Source organism: Giraffa tippelskirchi, chromosome 9, assembly GCF_054371585.1.
Source record: "Giraffa tippelskirchi isolate mGirTip1 chromosome 9, T2T-mGirTip1v1.2.pri, whole genome shotgun sequence".
In the NCBI taxonomy this organism is placed as follows: domain Eukaryota; kingdom Metazoa; phylum Chordata; class Mammalia; order Artiodactyla; family Giraffidae; genus Giraffa; species Giraffa tippelskirchi.
This window is the reverse complement of record NC_137283.1, coordinates 133,643,922-133,667,288: the sequence shown is the minus strand read 5'-3', so window position 1 is coordinate 133,667,288 and position 23,367 is coordinate 133,643,922. Positions and strand designations below refer to the sequence as shown.

The following is a 23,367-nucleotide window of genomic DNA, read 5'->3' as shown; positions in this document are numbered from 1 at the left end:
AGTGATCAGGAGTATGGGAATGAACTGCTTTCAGTTAAGGGAGATAGATTTAAGGGTTACAGGGTGTAACAGTGAAGTATAATTTTCAGGACATTTGAATAACCTTATTTAAAATGAATACTTATCCATATCTTGAGAGGGAGGATAAGTAAAATAAGCTAAACCAAGTGTAGAAAGAGCACCACAGATAGGACACCTGACTTGTTCTAGTCTTTATTTTATCATTAACCAGTGGTATGGTTTTGGAAAAGTAACTCTGAGCTTCATTTTTTTTATTTCTCATTTTCAATGAGTTGGAGGATATACCACCCACCCCCATCAAGTTCGTTCGCTTCAGATGTCAGATTCACGGTTTGTTTCTGATAGATATGAAACCATGAGTAATATTCTTATTTATTTGGGAAAATATGACTCTAGTGTCAATTTGCAACAGTATTAATCCTGACTTGTATTCAGAAGCTGGAAATCTGGGTTTATGGTTCCCCACATTCATTAGGGGGTGATTTGATGGTCATGAGTCCTATATGTGCTTATGTCTTCAAGTAATGGTTGCTGAGTATAAATTTAGCCCTTGAGTTTTATTTTTATTGTGGTAAAATATACATTAAAAATACATAAAATTGTACATACATTTACCATTTTAACCACGTTTTAGTGTTTAATTCAGTAGCATTGAGTGTATTCACGATGTTGTTAATATCACTGCGATGTATTTCTAGAACTCTTTAATCTTCCCAAGCAGTGTCTCCATATCCACTAAACAGTAGCTCCTCCTTCTCCCCTTTTCCTAGCCCCAGGAAACTCTTATTCTACTTTGTCTCTGAATTTGCCTATTCTAGGTACTTCATGTATGTGGAATCAGACAATATTTGTCTTTTTGTGCCTGGCTTATTTCACTTAGCATGTTTTTGGAGTTCATCTATGTTGTGTCATGTGTCAGAATTCCATTCTGTTTTAAGGTTGAATTTTTATTTTAGAAATTATGCCACATTTTATTTATCCATTTATTGGTTGATGGACATTTGTGTCATTTCTACCCTTTGGCTATTGTGCCTAATACTGCTGTGAATATTTATATGCAGATATTTGTTTGAGTCCTTGTTTTCAATTTTTTGGGTGTATATCTCAGAGCGGAATTGCTGAGTCAGGCAGTGATTCTTAAAACTTTTGAGGAACCATCACATTGTTTTTTCCAGTGACTGTACCATTTTACATGCCTTCACTAGCAATTCTCAAAGGGTTCAATTTCTCTGCATCCTTTTCTGCGCATATTTTTTCCATTAAAAAAGATTATAACTGCCATGCTAATGGGTTTCAGTGTAGTTTTAACTTGCATTTCCCTAAGGACTGAGTGATGTTGAGCATCTTTGGAGAAATTTCCATTCCATACGTTTGCCTATTTTTAATTTTTTGCTGTTGTTGCTGTTGAGTAGTTAGACCTTGACTTTTAAATCTAATATGAATATGGAAGCCATCATTGAAATGGCAGCCCACTCCAGTATTCTTACCTGGAGAATCCCATGGACACAGAAGCCTGGTGGGCTACAGTCCACAGGGTCACAAAGAGTCGGACATGACTGAATGACTAAGCATGATGATGATGATACGTATCTCAATAGTGGTAATGTTAGGTTGTTACCTTACTGTTATTATTTTGCCCTGGCTAGTAGATAAGAAAGCATCCTCTTTCATACAGTTTCTCACAAATACAAATTCTTTGTGCTTTGGGTTCTTAAGTGATACTAAGTAAACAGAACTTGGGTTTTAAAGTTCAGGGCCAGAGTCCTTGCCTTGGGCAAGTTAGCCTGGCAGGAGGACCAGTTGAGTTGAGGGTTGGGCTGCCTCACTACTGGTCCTTGACTGAAGTATGAATCTGAATGTACTTCGTAAAGTGAATACTCCCATTGATGAGTTTTTACTTTTGGCCCATTGAGACTCTGCAATCTGTGTAAGCCAGTTTTTGAAGCATGAGAGGAAAAACACGAAGGTAGCTAAGCAGTTTCTTCAAAGGATCCCAAATTACTTTCTTTATTCCCCTGACATTTTCAGGAGCTGAAAGGAGATGAATGCTAGTGTATTTTGATGTGTAAAAGAAAACAAAGGAAGGATAAATCCCTTGTGCTGTTCCACAGCTTTCTAAACCGCTGGTGCTCAACTCTCTTTAAGCAAGACTTCACTGTGCTGTCCTAAGGCACCACCTCTTCTGTTCCTAATGTGATCGCGTGTACAAAACCATTTGATCATGAGTTTATCTGGTCAGCATTTCTGTGAGTGGTTTTCTTTTTCAGATGCATTTTTAGGGACATCTTGCTCAGAGTTGAAGCCGTTTTGAGATTTGCTGTTTGGTTTAAACAGATGCTGGTTTCCTCTTCCCCTGTACACATTATTCTCTTGGAGTCAATGACCTTGTCATTTGTGGGTGTGGTTACGCCCTGTTCTTCCTCAAGAAATTATATGCAGATTCGATCCCTGGGTCAAGAAGATCCTGTGGAGTAGGAAATGGCAACTTACTCCAGTATTCTTGCCTGGGAAATGCCACGGACAGAGGAGCCTGGTGGGCTACAGTCCATGGGGTCACATGACTGTGCAGTGCAGCAACAGCAAAGAGGAAAATAGACCTTTCAATGTGAATATTAAAATAGAATTTTTTTTTTTCTAATTCTCATTGGTATATTTTATTAAATTCTGCCTTCAGAGTTGGAGAAAGGTTGAGATAGAAGATGTATTATTAGACCGTCATTGTCAGAATTCTGGAAAACACATCCATAATTTCCATGGTTCATTTTAGAGCAAATGTAATTAATAACTCATGGGTTGGATTATTTACTCTTTTGATTATGAATGTTTATAATTCTACTGAATTTTTAGTATGTTTATAAATTATTTTCTTTTTTTTTGTGGTTAATTCATATAATGGAAGAACTGAATGAAGCAATTAGAAAGTTTAACATTGGCCATAAGTTGGATTTAATTTGTAACTAGTAAGATTTCCAGTGAATTAAAGCAGATGATTCTAATGCTTAGAATTTAGCATCTATTCTTTCAACCTGCTTATTGGCACAACATGTTGAATTTGCTGCCTGTATTTTCCATTATTTTGGAGCCACTTTGGTTACCTAGTCAGCTCTATGGAATTATTTTATTTTGTTCATTGTTGTTAGTTAATTTTTGTTTAATTGTTGTACCTTCTTTGTTTGATCTTTGCATACTTTCTCATCTTACTTGTTTTTTTACTTTTCTACCTAGTAGTCGAAATGAACAGTTAGATAATTTTGCTTTTGAAGTACTTACACTGACAGCTCAATCATTTTTGCTTTTTTTTTTGGAGTTGTCCAGTAGGTATTTAACACTATGCTACATTTCAATATTCTCTATCACTCTTTGTAAACTTTTGAATCAGAGCATTTGGTGCCTCTAGGCAAAGGATGTCATTTTTTATTAGCAGCTGTTGCTATATACATGTGATTGTATTTGACTGCAAGTGCATTTTTATAAGATGAATCTGGTAGAGTCATTATATAAATGATCCAAATTAAGAAAATTATTGACCATTGAGGTAGTGCTTGAGAAGTTGCCTATTTAGAAAGGCAGTGCATTTTTAAGTGATACTGTTGATATCTGTGGATCTGAGATATGCAGGGGAGGCTGTATGTTTTACTCTGATGTTATTGCTATACAAAAAAAGCTTATAGAAAACAAGTTACTTGCCACTTACTTTCTGCTTTCTGATGATATGAGCAGAGTGTCCTGGCTGTTTAGTTAAGGGAGAAATAGTTTTTGTTAAGGTGGTTGAGGAACCGCAAACAATGGTTCTGAATAGTGTGTGTGTGTATTTGTCGATGGCTGCAGTCCACATGTTCTCCTCATTGGGTTCGGGGTGCTCTGTGGGAAAAACAAAACAAAGCAAATTCTCCCCTGAGGATTTCAGTGTTGGATAAAGGGCTCTGAACAGTCAAAAAGCCTGGTTCAGACTTTCAGGCAGCGTGGCCACCAACAGCTGTGGCCTATTAAAGATCAACTTTCAGCAGTTTGGTAGCAGTTAAATGTCACTGGAATGTTTATGCACTTGCTTTGTAATTTGACAGGCATCTCAGATTTTCCAGAGTAAATGTATAAAACCTAAGTCGTTCTTTGACATGGGAATCATAGTCAGGATTCCATGGAAGGAAATGCCCTTTTAACCTTTAGAATTAATTTGGCAGTTTAAAAATAGAGCTATGATAACTAATTCTTTCTGCATGTTTAAAAAAATATTTGCATAGAATGAAATTATAGAATGTAAATTTAAAGTTTGAAAAAAGTGATTAATGTACTATTTACCCAGGTGACTCTTTAGAATTTGATTAGAGAATTTACTAAAAATGCCTTTATACAAATGCTCAAGTGAGGAGTAGGGTGCGGTGATATTTTCAGATTTTGGCAAAGTAAACACTAAACTTTTAAGCTTTTTCAGACCTAAACAACAGCCCTCAGCATTCACTGGATGCTTTTCCCAAATATAGACCACCAAAGAGGAAAGTAAATCTTAAGGAGATAAAGTTTTATATGCCCTTATCAGAATTTTGGAAAGGAAAACTTCTAGGGAGGAAAATTCCCATGTAAATATGGAATGTTTAAGATTTTCTTTTTCCTTTTAGTATTCTCTTTTGAGAATACTGATTGGAAGATTGGAAGGTTGAAACGTCTGCTCTTTGATAAAAGCAACTAAGGGCTTCTCAGGTGGTGCAATGTTAAAGACTCCACCTGCCAATGCGGGAGATGCAAGAGACGCGGGTTTGGCCCAGACCCTATCTGGGTGGGAAAGATCCCCTGGAGGAGGGAATGGCAATCCACTCCAGTATTCTTGCCTGGAGAATTCCATGGGCACAGGAGTCTGGCAGGCTACAGCCCATGGGGTCACAAAGATTGGACTTGACTGAGTGCACGAAACAGCAGCAGCAACAAAAGCAACTGATCCTCAAAACTCCCAGGGAGAGCTGCTCCTCCTGACAAGAAGATCTCTTTCTGCTTTGCAGTCCTCTTCAGCCAAGTTGAGCAGTCATTATGGTGTCTTCTCAGTAATTCGAGCATTCACAAATGTGACAAGACTTTTTTCAGATGGTTGGAGAAGTGGGGCCACGAGGAATAAAGACCTGACAAGTTCAGATTATTTCAGAGTGAGAAACATTACTCTCAGTAATTGTTGTTTATAATATTTGAGTCATCTGATTACTCAAGGATGATTGGAGAGCAGTAATGAAGAGAAAAATATATATGTAAGTGTGTGTTTATCTGTAGTAGGTAATGTACCCCAAAGACCTTACCATGAAACTGATATAATTTAGTATCTGATTTGGATAATTTGAGCTTTCCTGGTGACTCAGCTGGTAAAGAATCTGCCTGCAATGTGGGAGACCTGGGTTCGATCCGTTTGGATAATTTGGTGTATGATTTAGAGACTGCATGATCTTCTTTTCTGTTTTTCTGATTACGGAGACATAAAAAATTCATTTGTCTGAGGCTACTTTGGGAAGGGACATGTACTTTAGACGAGATAATGTTTTAATGTTCAGAGTACTGGATCAGACATGAGGATTCCATCATACATTTATAGTTAATATTTTCCCTTTTTAAATAATAGACCAGTAGATAGAGTCAACTTGTATAGTCTGGTAAGTCATGAGCATCAGGCAATGGGATATTTTTACTTCATTGCTGTATTCTCTAGAGAGCAAAAGCATCACACTGAGGGATGACGCAATCCATTAGTGACAAATAGCACATGACTCGGTAATCTCAGAAGGGGAAAATGCGTGCTGCACACAGAACAGAAAGCCCTGTTGTGCCCATGGCATGAAGGACTTGTTTGGCTTTTACTTTTCTTAGGGGCCTCAAAATTGCTTTTTCTCTTTTAAAAGGAGTATTAATTCTCCAAAGGTGTCAATAATTCTGATGTTTCTCTAGAGTGACTGGTTACATGAGTTGGTGATTTGATATTACCTCTTTTCATGGTAGTAATGAAGGACAAATTTACTTTGTGAATAAGAGTTTTTAAACTCAGATACCTGATTTATAAAAACACGTTGGAATGCTGGCTTTCTGTTTACCCTTACCGGTTGTTTTGTCTGATCTTTTGAAATTATCTCAGCTGCCACCAAATAAATATACAACATGGTGGATGCTTGTATTTTGCATAGGCACTCATGACATAAATGATGATGTAAAAGTTTCACTGCCTTCCTTGGAAGTGTTTCAGATCCTGGCAGTTTTGGATAAACTGTTTAAAATTCAGCAGAAAGTTGAATTGGCCTTGAAATGTGAGACTCTTAGAAACATACTTTTTAGGTAGTTCTTCTTTAAATTTTTAAGGAACTCAGGATCACGGTCATCATTAAATTTCTAATTCCTAGGTTAGGAACTGAGTGCTTTTTTTGTTGAATGAATGGTTTTTTGGTTATTGTTGTTGGTAGGCTGGTTGATCAATAAGTTGATGTTTCCCCACTTTGGGGACTATCTGAAGGAAAGGCCGATTTTAAATGTACATTTACCAGGGACATTGCACATATGGACACAGCTTTTGTAAACAATTATTATGAGAAATCGTCAGAGTTGCATTACATGGTTTCCTGATCTGATGGAGAAATGATTGGTCACTATAGGGCCTGGAAATGAAATAAGGGCTAATGGTCCCCAGAGATTATGCTTCATTTATTTTAAAAATATGAACAATGTGCTATCCTTAGTGAAGTGTTATCTTGAGATAAACATTGGAATTTCATTTTTGCTGACATAACAGCGTCCATATAAACTTCTCAGAGTGATGCCAATTCTACTGCTGTGACGTTTGGCTCATGGAGCCACTATTAGTCATTGGCTGCATTCACCATTGGCCTTGTATCTTTTTGGCAAACATTTGCATCTCTGCAGGTTTGTGAGGTAATGGGTAATAATTGTTTAACTTCCTAGGCAACAGCCTGCTCAGACGCAGTGTGTCATGTTCCAGAGGGAGCTATGATGGTTGTAGCCTGGCTGTGTGGAAAAGAGGCGGTGTATTTGCCTTATTGTTAACTTTTATTGTGTTAAAATACATACTTGAATGAAATATACAACATGGTGGATGCTTGTATTTTGCATAGGCACTCATGACATAAATGATGATGTAAAAGTTTCACTGCCTTCCTTGGAAGTGTTTCAGATCCTGGCAGTTTTGGATAAACTGTTTAAAATTCAGCAGAAAGTTGAATTGGCCTTGAAATGTGAGACTCTTAGAAACATACTTTTTAGGTAGTTCTTCTTTAAATTTTTAAGGAACTCAGGATCACGGTCATCATTAAATTTCTAATTCCTAGGTTAGGAACTGTTGAACCTAGGAACTGTTGAACTGTTGAAATACACACTTAGATGAGAATCTGAATTGTAGGCCTTCATGTTAAGTGTATTTCAGATTTAAAAAATTCAGTTACACCTAATGGTTCTGGCTTACAGAGGGAAGAAAAAATAAATTTCAAACTCAAACCTGATATAGACAAGAAATTTAACTTTTTAGAATTTGGTTATTATCAAGTATTTTAATTCATTAGGAAAACATGCATTTTTCCTATGTATTTTAGCCCATACATACTTGGAATGAGGGATATAAAAGTAATAACAATTCTTGCATTTGAACTTATGCATTAACAATGAGCTAATTAGATAAAATAAGACAGTAATTAAAAAAAAATTTATATATTCTATTTTGGTTGCATTGGGTCATTCTCTGCTGCTCCTGGTCTTTGATTGCGCTGAGCAGGAGCAACTCTGTTGTAGTGTGTGGACTTATCACCGTGGCGGCTCCTGTGTGTTGCGGAGCACAGGCTCCAGGAGCTTGGGCTTCAGTAGTTGTGGTGCACAGGCCGAGTTGCTCTGAGGCATGCGGAGTCTTCCTGGACCAGGGATCAAACCCGAGTCCCCTGCACTGGCAGGCAGATTCCATCCACTGGGCCACCAGGGAAGTCTGATAGTAATTTTAAGACCAGCATTATGTGTTACATAAGGTATCTAAAGGAACTGATAGTAAGGGAGGAGGTTTGGGAAGAGTTTATAAATCAGATTATAAGGGAGGAGCGGAGAAGAATGGAGGTGAAAGGGGTACGACCTGCGCTGAGACTGGGCTGAATGCAGACAGGCCAGACTGTGGCCAGAGGACCGGGAGAGGCCTTCAGTGCAACTGGAGGAGTTAAAATTTGATCTGAAAGACAGTAGGGATCCATTGTAGCTGCTAAACTGTGGCAAGATGTAAATAAGATTTATAAAAGATGAATAGGACTTGGCAAAGATGTGCTGGGTGGTTTGTGTGAAAGGCCTGCATTCGTGTTAAACACCAAGAGAAACAAGTTTATTGATGCACAGGGCCTCCCTCATGGCATGATATTTATGTTGTTCAGTTCTCTTTAGCTTAGAGTTTGATCCTCTGCCTTAGGGAAACAAATTTGATCTTGTCAGTCAGTATCTTGTTAATAAAAACGGGGCTTGGGAAAGAGGAACCAGGCTTTTCTTCCTTCCCCCTGCCAAGCAAGAAAACTAAAGGTCCCAAAGCTAGTACCTACATATGAATAAATAGTGAACTTTTTTTTTTTTTAGAGATGGGAGGTTCTGGATTATGAGAATGCCAATTTATTAACTTATAGAAGGAAATATAACGGACAAGAATAATTTGCGTTGTTCTGTCTAATGTGAGTTTCCACTTGTTGGTCATGCAACTGTCAGGTAGTGAGTGGTGAGTGTGGAGAAAGAACTGGAAGGTTGGTTATAATGATAAGAGAAGGCTTACCAGGAATTCATTAGTGTTTTCTGTATCTGTTGCTTTCCTGTTCCTGGGCTAGATGCTGTCTTACTCATACAGCGTCAACAGAATGGATCCAGTCCCTATGCTCATCCATCCTCACAATAAAGCTATTCTTGCTAGGAGGGGCTAAGCATGTGGGTCAGTCTGATCACATACTCTCTCCCTCTGAATTCCTTTTACTTTGTCAAGACTTGTCATACTCAGTGACCTGGGGGCTGTTTGGTACCTTTTAGGTGACTTTGCACAGCTTTGATTCATTTTGTGATAATTTGTGTGTGTGTGTGTGTGTGTGTGCGCTGTTAATGGACAATTTTATATTTAGGTTTCCTTTAGCTCCCATAAACTATATACAGTATGAAATATGCCAAGATTGCTGCCAGGGAAGTCAACCAGGAGGTCAGCTCGGGTTCAGCATTTACTTACAGCGGTATTTCGGCTCTGAGCTACGTTGCTGCTTGTATGGTATTTCCACAACCTAGAGGGCTTGAAGAGAGGGTTGGCTGTGGGAATGAAGACAAAGGGCTGAGGCTACTGACCTTTGCAAAGAATAAATGGCATATGCTGATGATGACAAACATGAGTGAAGAAGGTGGAGTTAGAAGTGAAAGCCTAAGAGGGGGTTGATTTTGTGGGAAGGTGATTGATTTTTGACAAAGCCACTCTAGATCATCCAAGTGGAGATGAGCATGGGTCAGTGGTTTGATATTGTGACTCTAGTGATTGATTAAAGTCAGAAATGTACATTTGGGCAATCTCCATTAGAAATAATGGCTGTCTTATCTTGAGCTTTTAAAAAGCTCAAGTTCTTTAGAATGTTGGTTAATGATTAACAATATTAATAAGATCTCTAACTGGTATAATGCTATCGATTATGTACAGTATCTCATGTAATCTTCAAAACAAGTAGGAATTAGATACTTATCCCTATTATATGAGCAGGGGTGGGGGTGGGAAACAGGTATAGCGAAGCACGTAAAATCATTGCAAAGGTGGAGTTGGAGCTTGTAGGTGTTTAACTACTGAGCTTACACTCTTAACCACCATATCATATTGCCTCTCAATTAGATGATTTATGTGAAAGCAATCAAAAAAGCATAAGGCTCTCAAAACAAAACAAAATTGATATAAGTAGAGTAGAATGAGACCTCCAGTGGAGAAGGAAATGATTTGGATTGAGGTTTTAGAATAATATCTCATTTTAGGAATATAGAGGAAGTGGACTGAGAAACTGGAGAATTCAAAGATGGCTTTCAATCCAAACAGAAGTGTATTCAGCAGGAGATGATTAACTGCTGAACACGAGCAGAGGGTATAAGTAGAGGATAGTAACTGAAAATACTACAAGCTGGCTTTTTCTCATTCGTGGGTATCATCTGAAATATCACTTAATGGCACCCCACTCCAGTACTCTTGCCTGGAAAATCCCATGGACAGAAGAGCCTGGTAGGCTGCAGTCCATGGGGTCGTGAGGAGTCGGACACGACAGAGCGACTTCACTTTCACTTTTCCCTTTCATGCACTGGAGAAGGAACTGGCAACCCACTCCAGTGTTCTTGCCTGGAGAATCCCAGGGACGGCGGAGCCTGGTGGGCTGCTATCTATGGGGTCGCACAGAGTCGGACACGACTGAAGTGACACAGCAGCAGCAGCAGAGAAGTCCTGAGATTAGTTGGGATGAGTATCCAGTGCTTATTATAATTTCTATTGCATTGTAGGCCTTTAATATCTGTTAAGTAAAGGAATTGCAGCAGTAGATATTTGGGGTATAAGCTGTAATAAGACATCAGAGACCTCTCAGTCTAGTCTGGGAACTTGGTTTTTAAAGCATTAATAAGTTGTTGTGTGCTCATAGTTGACATGAGTGCTTTGGCTAGTGGTCCTGCTTATTTGCCCATGGGTATATGCAAAAAGTCTCAGTAGAATGCCTGGTGCATGGACGTATTAGTTGATGCTATTATTATTACCATTTTTAAAGGTTATTCTCTGTTTCCTGAGAGTTGTTTGGTTGGTTTTCTTTAAAAAAAAAAAGTTGCACTCTATATTTGAGTGCATGACATCCATACTTTCCTGATTTGTTTGTTTTGTATCAATTTGGTGGTTTTCACGAGGGTTTTGCTTAGGGGAGGATATTGAATGTGGTTCTTTGAGTCTATGTAGGGTTTTTAGTGTTTTTCATTTATTCTTGCTTGCTCTCCCTTCTAACAGATAGTTTGAACCATCAGTATATAACAGTCCTCCAATCTTGAGAGGATGCTTGCTGAAGTGATAGTCTTCCAGGTGATATTCACTAATGAAAGGATAGTTTTCCAGAAAAACTTCACTAAACCGCATGAAGTGGGTGAGAAAGGCAGAGGTCCAGGTAAGCTCAAAAATTGTTTCAGCACAGTGAGAACTGAATCGCGAGGGGCTTATGGAAATCCTGTCAGTAATCTGAGCGACTTTCATTATAATCATCAGTGATGGGCTAGTTGATGCCATATATTCAGTTCAGTTCAGTCGCTCAGTCATGTCCAACTCTTTGCAACCCCATGGACTGCAGCAAGCCATGCTTCCCTGTCCATCACCAACTCCCAGAGCTTGCTCAAACTCATGTCCATCGAGTCAGTAATGCCATCCAGCCATCTCATGCTCTGTCGTCCCCTTCTCCTCCTGCCTTCAATCTTTCCCAGCATCAGGGTCTTTTCCAACGAGTCAGGTCTTCGTACCAGGTGGCCAAAGTATTGGAGCTTCAGCTTCAGCATCAGTACTTCCAGTGAATATTCAGGACTGATTTCCAGAGTGAGCCTAAATTGTTGATTATCATCTCTCAAATATACTAGAGATACTTAGCATGGAAAATCAGTTCACTGGTCTCTTTGCTGTCATTTCATTCAACTGTGAATGGAACTCCAGTGTTGGTAACATCTTGGAATATGTGTGAGCAATAGATAGGGAGAGGAAACCACCTTGGGTCAAGGAGAATATGAAAGCTAGAATTACAGATTATGTAGAACATAGTAACGAGGGAAACAGTACAGAGCAAAACTTGAGAGAGACCACAAAAGCTCTAACCAGAAACTTATCGCTTTAAATTACTGTCACATTCAATGGGAAAAGGAAAAAACCTTGAAATGAACTAAGCGTTACATTTAAGACAATAGAAAAAGAACCAAGAATAAGCCCTATTGTTTCAAAATAATATTGAGCTTTATACTTAGCAGTATAACAGTCTTTTAAGTTCAAAGTAAAAAATTATTACTTTTAGTCATTTATGTGGTTCTTGAAATTCATCAATACAATATAAGAAAAAAATGAATATAAGTATTAGAAAAGAAGAATCAACATTATTTTTCATGGTTTATATAATATTCTGTGTGCAGAACTCAGTTGAATCATGGATTGCCAATTTAAAAATGCAATGTAAAGATCTTATTTCTAGTTCCTAATAATGCAAAATATCTGTGAACAAATCTAACGATATATATTGGGTAAATTATGGAATACTGAAGGATATAAAAGAATGGCTGCCAAGTGAATGGAGAGTTGTTTATTGTCCGTGGATGGGAATGCTTGTTATTATAAACATAGCAGTTTTCCCTGAATACATCTGTAATTTTAGTTAAAATCCACTCAAAATCCAGGTAAGGTTTTTATGGAACAGTTGATTGGAAAATTCATGTGGAAATGAGCAGGTGTTCAAGAATAGTCAAAATAATCTTAAAAAGTTGGGAAGACTTGCCTTACCACACTCCTGTGGCAAGGGTAGATAATTAGACCAGTAATAATAGGATAGATAATTAGACCAGTAATAATTAGACCTAATAGAAACCGGAAACTCCATATAAACCAGTGTAAGGGAATCTGTTATAGAGATGGTCTCAATCAGTGTGGAGAGGTGAGAGAAATGAGGTTGGTATGTTTATTTGTTTATATGGAAAAAATGAAGCTTCATTCCTTACTTCATCTCCCAAATTCATTATAGATGCAGTATAGATAGGCTTAAAGGTTGAACGTCAGTCTTTAATAAAATTCTTAGAATATGTAAGCATTGTTTGGGAGTCGGAAACAAAGTACACGTGATAAAATGATTGAGAAATTTACTCTATTTAAATTTCCATAAAGAAAGTATGTGACATGTGTGTTAGTCACTCAGTTGTGTCCAACTCTTTGTGACCCCATGGACTGTAGCCCACTAGTTCTCTGTCCATGGAATTCTCCAGGCAAGAATACTGGAGTGGATTGCTATTTCCTTCTCCAGGGGATCTTCCTGACCCAGGGATCAAATCTGGGTCTCCTTTCTTTGCAGATATATTCCTTACCATCTGAACCACCAGGGAAGTGTACTGCAGAGGAAAGACAAGGCTACAAATATGTTTTAAATGGATGTGTGAAAGACATTACTAGTTGCCTAGTTTGTTTTTTCTTTCTTTCTAACTTTACTAATTTTATGCCCATTTAAAAATGACTGTCTTCCCTGATGTCCTTCAAAAGTCATCAGTTGTGAGCAATGAAATTTAAGCTAAAATTTCTAAGAAAGCTTTACTCCCTGAGTATGGGGTCTAGTTTTTCTCTTTCCTTTTTTGTTTCCTCCTTTTGCCTGGAATGTGGATATAATGTCTGGGGCTTCAGCAGCTGTCTTGCAGCAAAGAAGCTGAAGGTACTGGTTAAGGATGGCAGAGCAGGAGGTTAAAAGGCTAGTTCCTTGATGACATTCTTGGCTAGACATGTCAGTCATGAATCACCTATTCCCATACCTGTAGTAATATGAGAAAAACGGTCTATTCTAGCCATTGTAGTTGGGCTTTCAGGTAGGATTACTGAAAATAGCCTGTATCCTGCAAGGATTAAAAGCTAGCGTAAGTGAACAATTCCTATAAATCAATAAGAAAAAGGAAGACAACCTAATAGAAAAATTGAGGGCAACTGTAGGCAGTTCGCAGAACTGGAAACCAAATGGCCAGTAAGCATATGAATCTCACTAATAGTTAGGAAGTGCAAGTTAAAACAGAGGCTTTTCCATAACCACAACCTGTAAGACTAAAAATATCAAATGTTGGCAAACATGTAGAGAAATTGTTATCATCAGTCACTGTTGGTGAGAGTGTAAATTGGGAGAACCATCCTGGGAAAACATTTTAGTGATATCAGGTAAAGCTGACCATACAACACTTGCCAGCGTTGCACTAGATGGGTATCCTAGAGATTCTTGTACCTTTGCAGAGATGCAAAAGAAGTGGTCCTTGAGATGTTATGACTTACAAATGTAAGTGTAAACTTACATATATGAGCATAGATAAATCTGAAAACTTAGTCTTGAACTAAAAATGCAAATGACTATGAATATGATGATAATATATAACATATGAAAGCAGTATTGAAGCTATGGGCTTCCCAGGTGGCGTTAGTGGTAAAGAACCCTCCTCCAATGCAGGAGACACAAGAGACTAGAGTTTGATCCCTAGGTTGGAAGATCCCCTGGAGTAGGAAATGGTAATCCACTCCAGTATTCTTGCCTGGAAAATTCCATTATAGTTCATGGGGTCGCAAAGAGTCGGACATCACTGAGCGCGTGCGCACGCACACACACACTCACACTCATTGAGACTGTGCCAAATAATGTCACCACCTGGCTACTGAAAGATACAAACCTTGGCAAATATTTTATACTCATCAGTAAAGGTTCTGGATGCCTAAAAATTTTTTTTAAATAAATTTTTAAAATCCAACCAGAGTCTTCTTTACTGAGGATATTATGACCAGAGCTGCTCCTTGACCTATGATATGATATATTGTCAAGCTTTTAAAGCACTTTGCAAAATATTTGCATGTGTATTTTCACTTAATTATAGTAATTGCTTTCTGAGATAATGGGCAGGATTTTAATTCTTACTCAAATTAAGTGGCCTTAGTTGGTCTTAGCTTTCTGATGTTTAGTCTAGTTCTTTTTATCATAGTTTTATAGTTTTTCCAATATATAATTTAATGTCTAGGTATGTTTCATTTATGCAGCATAACAAGTGATATTTTAAATATAACTGTAATGACTGTCTAATTAGAGTGATCTAGTGTAGAGTCTTCTTTCTTTTTTTAAGTAAATGACTTCCTGATTTATTGCTTTTTGGAAGCTGATAAAGTTCTTAAACCTTAAACCTTAGTTCTTAAGTCTTAATATACCCAAGAATTTCCAGTAAATTTACAGAAATTCTTTGACACCTCCCTCCTTGCCCTCAGCCTCAGAACTCTGCCCTTTTCCTTTCTCTGCATTACTAGATTAGTTTCTTAAGGGCTGTTCTCATTCATTTTGGTGCATAAACAGCCTGGTTGGGGTTGTGTGTCTTTCCATGAAAAGAAAGTGAGAGTCACTCAGTCATGTCCAATTCTCTGCGACCCCATGGATTATAGCCTGCCAGGCTCCTCCATCCATGGAATTCTCCACGCTAGAATACTGGAGTGGGTAGCCATTCCCTTCTCCAGGGGATAATCCCAACCCAGGGATTGAACCCAGGTCTTCCACATTGCAGGTGGATTCTTTACTGGCTGAGCCACCAGAAAAGCCCGTGTATCTTTCCTTATTAAGTGCTTAATAAATGGTTGTAGGATGAATTCAGGAAGCACTTTCCAAAAGTGAATACCTGGACAAAGTTAGTACTGTATTAATTGTGGATGGAGAAGACTAGAAAGAATTTTAATACTCAGAAGTTAGGTGTGTGGTGAAATTGGTTTTCAGGTAACCTGTTAAGTACTATTTTCAAACACACTTTTCCTTAGCAAGATCATGTAAAAACATGACTATAAAAGGCGAGGGAAGGTTTTTACTGGAAAAGTTGTAACAAAATAAGAGTAACTGGAGAAAAATCATGTTATTTTGCACAAGTATGGCAAGCCAGCTTGAAAGTTTTCTCCTTAGAGAAGTTGTTCTCTAACAAGCTACTGGGAATTGTTCAGCCCATTGGCAGCAACACAGAAAACTGCCCTTTTCACCCTTTCCAGAACACAAACGTAGATGATTCATGGCTGGAACCTATCTTCAAGAGACTGCTGGCTTTATTGAAGCCAAATGTGTATAGAGTTTTTCATTTAGACTCATGAAGGGCCTCCAGCACTCTTGCCATAGAGAAAGTAAACCACACAGAGATACTTGAAAAAAACAAAAACACACAAACAAAACACCCTCAACTTACTGTGTGTCAGTACACATGCAGACATCACCTATGTGGTAAGAACTATACCTCTGTCTTGTGCATTCTTTACCCATCCGTCTCAGTGTTAGCTGTGCTTTTTAACATTGTAATTGCAGAATAAATACTAATTGAACTCAATGAAAGTAGGATGCAAACCAACAGAAATGAGAACCGAGTCTACACTTTTCATCTCTTTCGTTGTTTAAAAAAGTCTTTAAGATGAGTTTTTCTAGTGGTATGAGAAATGTAAAAATGTAACAGTAGCAAAGAGGTTCTTTAATTACCCATTTAGCTCAAATTTGAAGTAAACTTTCCCAGGCTGAACTTGTCTAACATGGGCCAGAAAACCCATGTTTGAACAGTGAGCTTGAGTGCTCTGACTTCAGCCAGACCTCTGGATAACCTTGGGCAGCTGTTCCTCTGTTGTTATTTACTTAATTGAAAGTAAGTCATGTGAAGATGTGGACAGTTAACTTAAGGAACACTTCTTTCTTTGGTGATTGTCTTATAGGCTATTTCACTTTGGTGCTGACGATCTCAGGACATCCCCTCACCCCCAACCTTGAGTAAAGAAGTCTTTAACAAGGAGGCCATACCTTCCTGCTCCTTCTATAGACACTTTCTCAGAAATATTAACAATTATATTTACTTTGAAGATGTTGTTAAGCTGATAAACAGTAATGTGAAATCTTTTTGATATTCTGTTAAAGGAGGTGAAAGATCATTTATTACTGGTTAAGTTTAAGGCAAGCAGCGAATGAAAGCATGCTTGCAGTTAGCACTTGTTTGATATGTGCAATTTATCTATTTAAATTGGAAAGATAACAGTAACAGAGCATGCCTTACCTGTGCTTACTAGTTTCAGGCAAGCCAGGTCCCTTTACCAACTTGACATGGAAGATTTTGCCTTTGAATTTTCAATTTTGATTCCTTGGTTTGCCATCTAGTTTTCTTACCAGTATATAGGATTTATTTGCTGGAAAAATTCAGGTACCTTTGGAAAGGGGTTCTGACCTTGAAATATTTTAAATTAGTGTCAGTATTGGACTGTGAAAAATAAAGTTATCTGTTGTTAAAGCAATGAGTGTATGTAATTTTGAATTGAGTTTCCTTGGCTTATCGTTTTTGTGTGGTTTCTGTAGTTTCTGACATTGTACCATTTTGGAGAAGTTACCTTTGAGTCATGATTGGAACTTGTTTGAGGTTGCATGTCATTTTGGGGAGACAGAAGTGTTCCCTGAAAAATGCTGGACTGATTTTCAGTTTGTGAATTATGAGCTTGGTTCACCAGACTGCATTTTGGAACTTGACTCTCCAGGGCAGAGTAGTGTCCAGCTTTATTCTGTGAGTAACTGCAGTTGCCTTTTTGCCATTTGGGTTTGTTTGTTTATTTATAAATGATCTGTCTGTGAAATTTTAAGCCAAATGGGATACAAAGGAATTCCTAGTTTTTCAAAGGTTCTTTTTTAATTTTGCATTCAAAGGGCAATTTTGCCTTTCTTTTTAGAAGTTAAATATGTTATAGCTGTTGAGTAATTCACCACCTCCTGTCCTCACCTCTGCTTAAATAATTGAAGGAGAAAAATACAGATTGATTTTGTATATCTGAATATAAAGCTAAATATTCAACTTTATTTTGTAGCTTGCCCAAGTACCCAAGTACCTGTATGTGATCCTTAAGACTGTGGAAAAAGCCTAGAGTCAAAGAGAAGATAGGAGATTTTTTTTTTTTAAATCAAAAGGCAGATGTGCCTACTTTAAATACTTATTTCGAACATGACAAGTTGAGAATAATGGGAAGCCAAGGACAATTAAGCGTCAGGAAATGGCTTCACATGTTGCCTGTTGCATCCTGGATGATTTGGATAAAACAGAAACAGCTGTAATGCCAAATGCCCTATAAATTTCAAATGCTGGTGTAAAGCACGGTGTTAGCACAGTTTATGAGCTGACTTAATAGAGAGCTTTGCCCACAGGTCTTCTGGTGACTTGCTTTCAGCTTGCTTCACAAAAATGCAAAATATTTGGGGCCCTTTCATATTGCTAAATGAAAAATGGTGTGCATTTGGCTCCATAAAGCTAGTAGCCTTGAGAGATGGGCCTGCCTAGAAATTGACTACATTTTTGTGGGAGAACGGGTGAAAAGGGCAGTTTCCTGTGTTGCTGCCAAAAGGTCTGAACAATTTGTAGTAGCTTGTGGCTAGAAAACAACTTCTGTGAGGCAAAAACAGCAACTGCAAACTGGCTCTGGGTATGTGTGAGAAAATGCTCTTCTTTCCTACTTGATTGTTTGGCTTTATAGAAATTTTATACAGTGAATTTTCAAACTCAAATGCTTAAAATGGTGTTTTGGCTGCTTTGCATAAAAACCTGGGGAAATATATTTGGAGGTAGCCCAAGCGGTACATAATTTGGTACTTAAAGGGCAGCATTTATATTTTGCTTTTATTGTAACCATGAGTCTGGAGAGGGTTACCCATTTGTCTCCTGCCTTAAAACGTGCAGTTAAATCTTGGCATCTATGGAGTGTGTTTCTACAGTAATGGATTTTTTTTTTTAGTTAACATATTAGAAGTGTGTTTTCTTAGTTAACTTGAGTGTCATGTTGCATTTTGTATTAGATGTATGTTTATAAAATATCCATGTGAAACTATTGGTAATTGTCACTTAATGGTACTGACAGTGTGCCAGGTGCCATGCTTATGTTCTTACATTGGCTATGTTGTTTACTTCTCTAGAAGAGGGAAAGAGCTTAGGGTAAGTGTCAGGTAGCTAGAAAATGGTTGGAATGGGCCAGGATTTGGAGTCTGGTTTGTGCTTTCTTAATGATGTCAAAATAGTTACTATTTCAGACCTTAATTTGTAGAATTAAAATCTGTTATTTTTTTATGTTTTGGTTGGGTTTGTATAAAGATTAACGGGCTTCTCTGGTGGCTCAGACAGTAAAGAATCTGCCTGCAAGGCAGGAGACCTGGATTCGATCCCTGGAGAAGGGAATAGACTACCCACTCCAGTATTCTTGCCTGAAGAATTCCATGGGCAGAGGAGCCTGGGACGCTACAGTCCACTGGATCGCAAAGTCGGATACGACTGAGCAACTGACACATTTTGGGTCAAGATAGACTTGGTTTGATTTAGTTTCAGTGTTTTCACTAAGCTCTTTTTTGGTTCCAGCTTTCACCACTCCTGAGCATCTATATACTTATTATTGCTTAAATGCTCCAGGCTTTACTTTTTTTGACCTTAATTTTGACGTTCCTCTTCTGTTGGGGATATCTGTTAGCTTTTCATTAAACTACAGACAATAGTTAATTGAGGCATGACCCTTTTCTTAAGATTTCTCCCTGTTCATCAACATCAGTGTCTTCTTTATTTAGTAAATAGGCTGGTGCTCATAATCTGGTACAATGATTCTTTACTGAGAGGGGGGTGGATGGGTGAGGTTTGTCTCCTAGGGAACATTTGGCCATGTCTGGAGATTTGGTTTCTTGGTTGCCATGACTTAAGGACCTGCTACTAGTATTTCTGTGTAGAGGTCGGGAATGCTGCTAAAAATCCTATAATGTACAGTACAGCTTCTTGGATGACAAAGAATTATTTCGCCACGATGTCAGGAGTATAGAGGTTGAAAAACCCTGACCGAGCTAACACAGAAAGAAAAAGTGAAAGTGTTCATCATTCAGTTGTGCCCGATTCTTTGCAACCCCATGGACTATAGTCCACCGGGCTCCTCTGTCCATGGAATTCTTTAGGCAGGAATACTGGAGTGGGTTGCCATTCCCTTCTCCAGGGGATCTTCCCGACCCAGGGATTAAACCTGGGTCTCCTGCATTGTAGGCAGATTCTTTACTGTCTGAGCCACCAGGTAACCCCAGCTAACACAGGGCATAGACCAAACCAAATCTTATTAATTGGAAACCGTTTCTTTGTAAGATTTTTTTTTTTTTTAAATAACAAAACAACTCTGGTAACTAGGCAAGTTTTTATTCTCCATTCTAGAGGTCAAGGAAGAGGCTCTTAGTCTGCTCACCCAGCCCTAAGCCAGATGACATAAGTTGACCTTTACACTGAATTCTTTTAACTGTTTTCTACCTTCATCCCCTCTCCTGACCTAGATGAGATCACACATTCAATTATTATCTGCCATTATCTCAGTCACAATTAGTTGACTGTTAAGAATGGTACATGAAATACTTGACTTGAGGTGGGAGAAAAGCAAAAGAATGAAAGAAATATGCACCAAAGTTTGGACCGGGGTGAAGGTCGTAGTGTGCCTCTTGCCAACAAGTTAGTTCAGGTGGTGCAACTGTGAGTGTTCTTCACAGGTCCACACGTAACTACAGAGGCGACTATTGATTAGCTTTTGTAAACTGAAAGCAAATACAAGGGATGAATGAAATTTTCATATAGGCTAAAAAAGAAGCAATCTCTAGGTTCAATAACTGTCACTTAGCCTACCATATTACTAGGGAAATTGACTTTTGTATTTTACTGCCTTGTGAATTCTTGGGCCTAACCTTTGTGATTTTGATTAAATGGAACACTTTGAAAGGAGCAACCTGTACCAGTCTCTTGATGTCTTTGCAAATACTTGGGATGCTGTCCCTCCTTTCTTTGCATCTTCATCCTTCAGTTCAGCTGCTAAATGGTTTGCGACTCTTTGTGACCCCATGGACCATAGCACGCCAGGCTTCCTTGTCCTTCACTATCTCCCTGAGTTTGCTCACATTCATGTCCATTGAATCGGTGATGCACTCTAACCATCTCATCCTCTGCTGCTCCCTTCTCCTGTTGCCTTCAATCTTTCGCATCATCAGAGTCTTTTCCAGTGAGTCTGCTCTTTGCATCAGTGGCCAAAGTATTGGAGCTTTAGCTTCAGCATCAGTCCTTACAATGATTATTCAGGGTTGATTTCCTTTAGGATGGACTGGTTTGATCTCCTTGCCGTCCAGGGGACACTCAAGAGTCTTCTCCAGCACCACAATTTCAGAGATGGTTCTAATTTTATAGTCATTCTCTGCTCATCTACTGTTTTGCAGATGGCTTTAGATAGGTATTTCTCAGAGTGGATTGTAATCATTGGCTTCCTCCCCTGCTCCCTTACTAGGTCTAGCACAGTGCTGGGTATATAGTGGCCATCGCCTCCACATGGAGTGAATGAATGGAGGAGGCAGAGCCAGGAGAAAACACCTTAATCTTAAAACTGAGTAGCAGAAAATAGTTGGTAGAGCTTTTGAAACTCAGGGTGCTGGAAAAGGAGCCTAAGTAAGTGAAGAGTAGGAATTGTTGTATTAGCATCACCTTGTTGGTGTTTTTGTGCTGGGCGCGTTTTTTTCTTTTTTAAACGTTAGCAGTCTAGGTGGCTGAGGCAGGAAGGCTAGTCTGTGGCTTTGGCCCTTTCTGCATATCTGCTGGTATAAGTGGTGTTCATGTCTTTTACCTGAAGTTCCTCCAGGCTATATTAGCCTCTTGCTCTGAAGGGCTTTTATAGCTTTTGCATGTTCTCAAATCTGCCTGTTTTCTGGCATATGTTATTTCAATCTGGATTTCTCAACTGTGTTAGGTCATGTCCGGCCCCCCTCCAGGAAGGACTGAGTTTTAAAGTGATAGAAATGACCCCTGAAACCAGGCAGTGATTTTGCTGTGGCTGCTCTCTTAGGGCACCATAGAGTTCTGCCCTTAAACTTTTATTGTCTCCTTGGGCAGATTTGCTTCCTTTGCTTTCTCTTCTGGCCCTTGAATTTCAAGAGCCACAGCTTTATTTTACTCTGGGGTTTATTATGTGCCTGAGTATCACCATTAGTGGCCTGGGTTGGAATAAATAGTAACTCTGTAATGCATGTGTTTTGTTTTTCTGTTGAATTACATAAAAGCATTAGACATTTTGATTCAAAATAGAGATAATTATGAGAAAAGCTGTCTCTTTCAGTGAAAGGCTGACTAGCCAGGCACCAGTGCTTATCACTGTGGCCATGTCGTTGGACTTGTCCCTTACAAATTGAACATGCCTGATTGCACAGGTGTTTGCATGGTTGAACAAATTATATTTGGACAATAACTGTTATGCCTGACAGTGATTAGAGAGGCAGGGCAGAGTTGCACATGGATTACTAAGAGAATTGAGGAGAGAATATTACCAAACATTTTTATAAGAGAAAGCAAAAAGACTTTTTATTCTTTAACAGTTAAATGCCCTGAAACTTAATATAGTAAGTCAGCCTTGTACCAGGCAGATTTTGTTTTGTTTTGTTTTAATGAATAGCTAGTAACTTTTTTTATTTACTTACACCATTGAGTATGTGGAACACTATCTAGTTTTCCCTATTGGAGGACAAATATAGTTAGATTGTGGCTGAGATCATAGGAAGAGCCAGTATCCAGTGTCATATATTTTTGGTCTGTCATCTTTTGGGCTTTATGCACAAATGTGAAATCTATGTCTAGAAGAGTGGGGGTGTGGGTTGACTAGGGAACTGTCTTAGGATTTCTGGAGCTCTCTGAGAGTCCAGTTAAAGTTGGTGGCCATGAATTTGAATTGAGAAAAGTTACCATCGTTAGTTATTTTTGTCGGTGGCTTGGGTGCAAGTCTGAAGTAAAGCTGTACCTTAGGTGGAGCCAGAGAGTATGTGGACATGCTGGAGGAGAGAGGGGCTGGGAATTCAAGGTCTGCTGATGGCCCATGGAAGTCAGGCTGCTGTGAGAGGGTTGTGAAGATGGAGCCATGGGGAGGGGCTCAGGGTACAGGCTGCTCAGGGTCACAGAGTTGTTGGAGTTGTGGTTCATGAGGAAGGACAGAAGATAATCAGAGGTTGGGACAAATGAAAATGAGATAATGGTAGGCTTATATATGGGTCTAGGGCAGGATTTTTCAAGAAGTCATTTTAGAAGGCCACAACTGGCATTTAGAAAGTGAAATGGCATAAACAGCATGAGAGTTGGGACCTTATCTAGTCTATACAAAATTTTAAGTGAATTTCAAAAAGACTTCCCCTTTGGGGAAAAGCTTTCCATTAGCAATCATCACACCTCGGACACACCTCACTGACTAGAGCAGAGCTTTGCCACTGCGCAGAGCTTCCCCTTGGGAAACGGGAAGAGAAAGGGAGGTGGGAGGAAAGAGGAGGCCCCCTTTCCTGGCTGAGGCAGCCCACTGGCAGGGACAGGGCTCACTGGGACTGGGGCTGGATTTAGCACAAAACACTTAGGTTTTAGGCCTGATCAGAGTGGCCACTTGAAAACTGTGTTCCCATTAAAACTGGGTGTGTTTACTGTGTATTTGTGAACTGGGTTGGGATGTAAAATGTTTTACTCTTTTACTGTGGGTCACAGAAAAAAATTGAAAGACAGTGTTTGGGAACCGTGGGAACAGTTAACAGAGGGTACAGAGGGCAGGATCATGGGGTT

General features: G+C 38.8%; 1 protein-coding gene across 31 annotated transcripts in view; it reads left to right on the top strand.

Annotated features, from left to right (window-relative positions):
- The window catches only part of EPB41L2 (erythrocyte membrane protein band 4.1 like 2), a 205,982-nt gene that overhangs the window by 27,404 nt on the left and 155,211 nt on the right, over positions 1-23,367 (top strand). For 3 of the 31 annotated variants that reach the window (XM_081529028.1, XM_081529011.1, XM_081528992.1), the window contains exon 1: positions 18,078-18,214. The exons of 26 other annotated variants lie outside the window; for them this stretch is intronic. The gene's annotated coding sequence lies outside the window, so the exon portion shown is untranslated. Of the gene's footprint in view, positions 1-18,077; positions 18,215-23,367 lie in introns of those variants that run through there. 2 more of the 31 variants (XM_081529032.1, XM_081529024.1) reach the window with 1 other exon arrangement.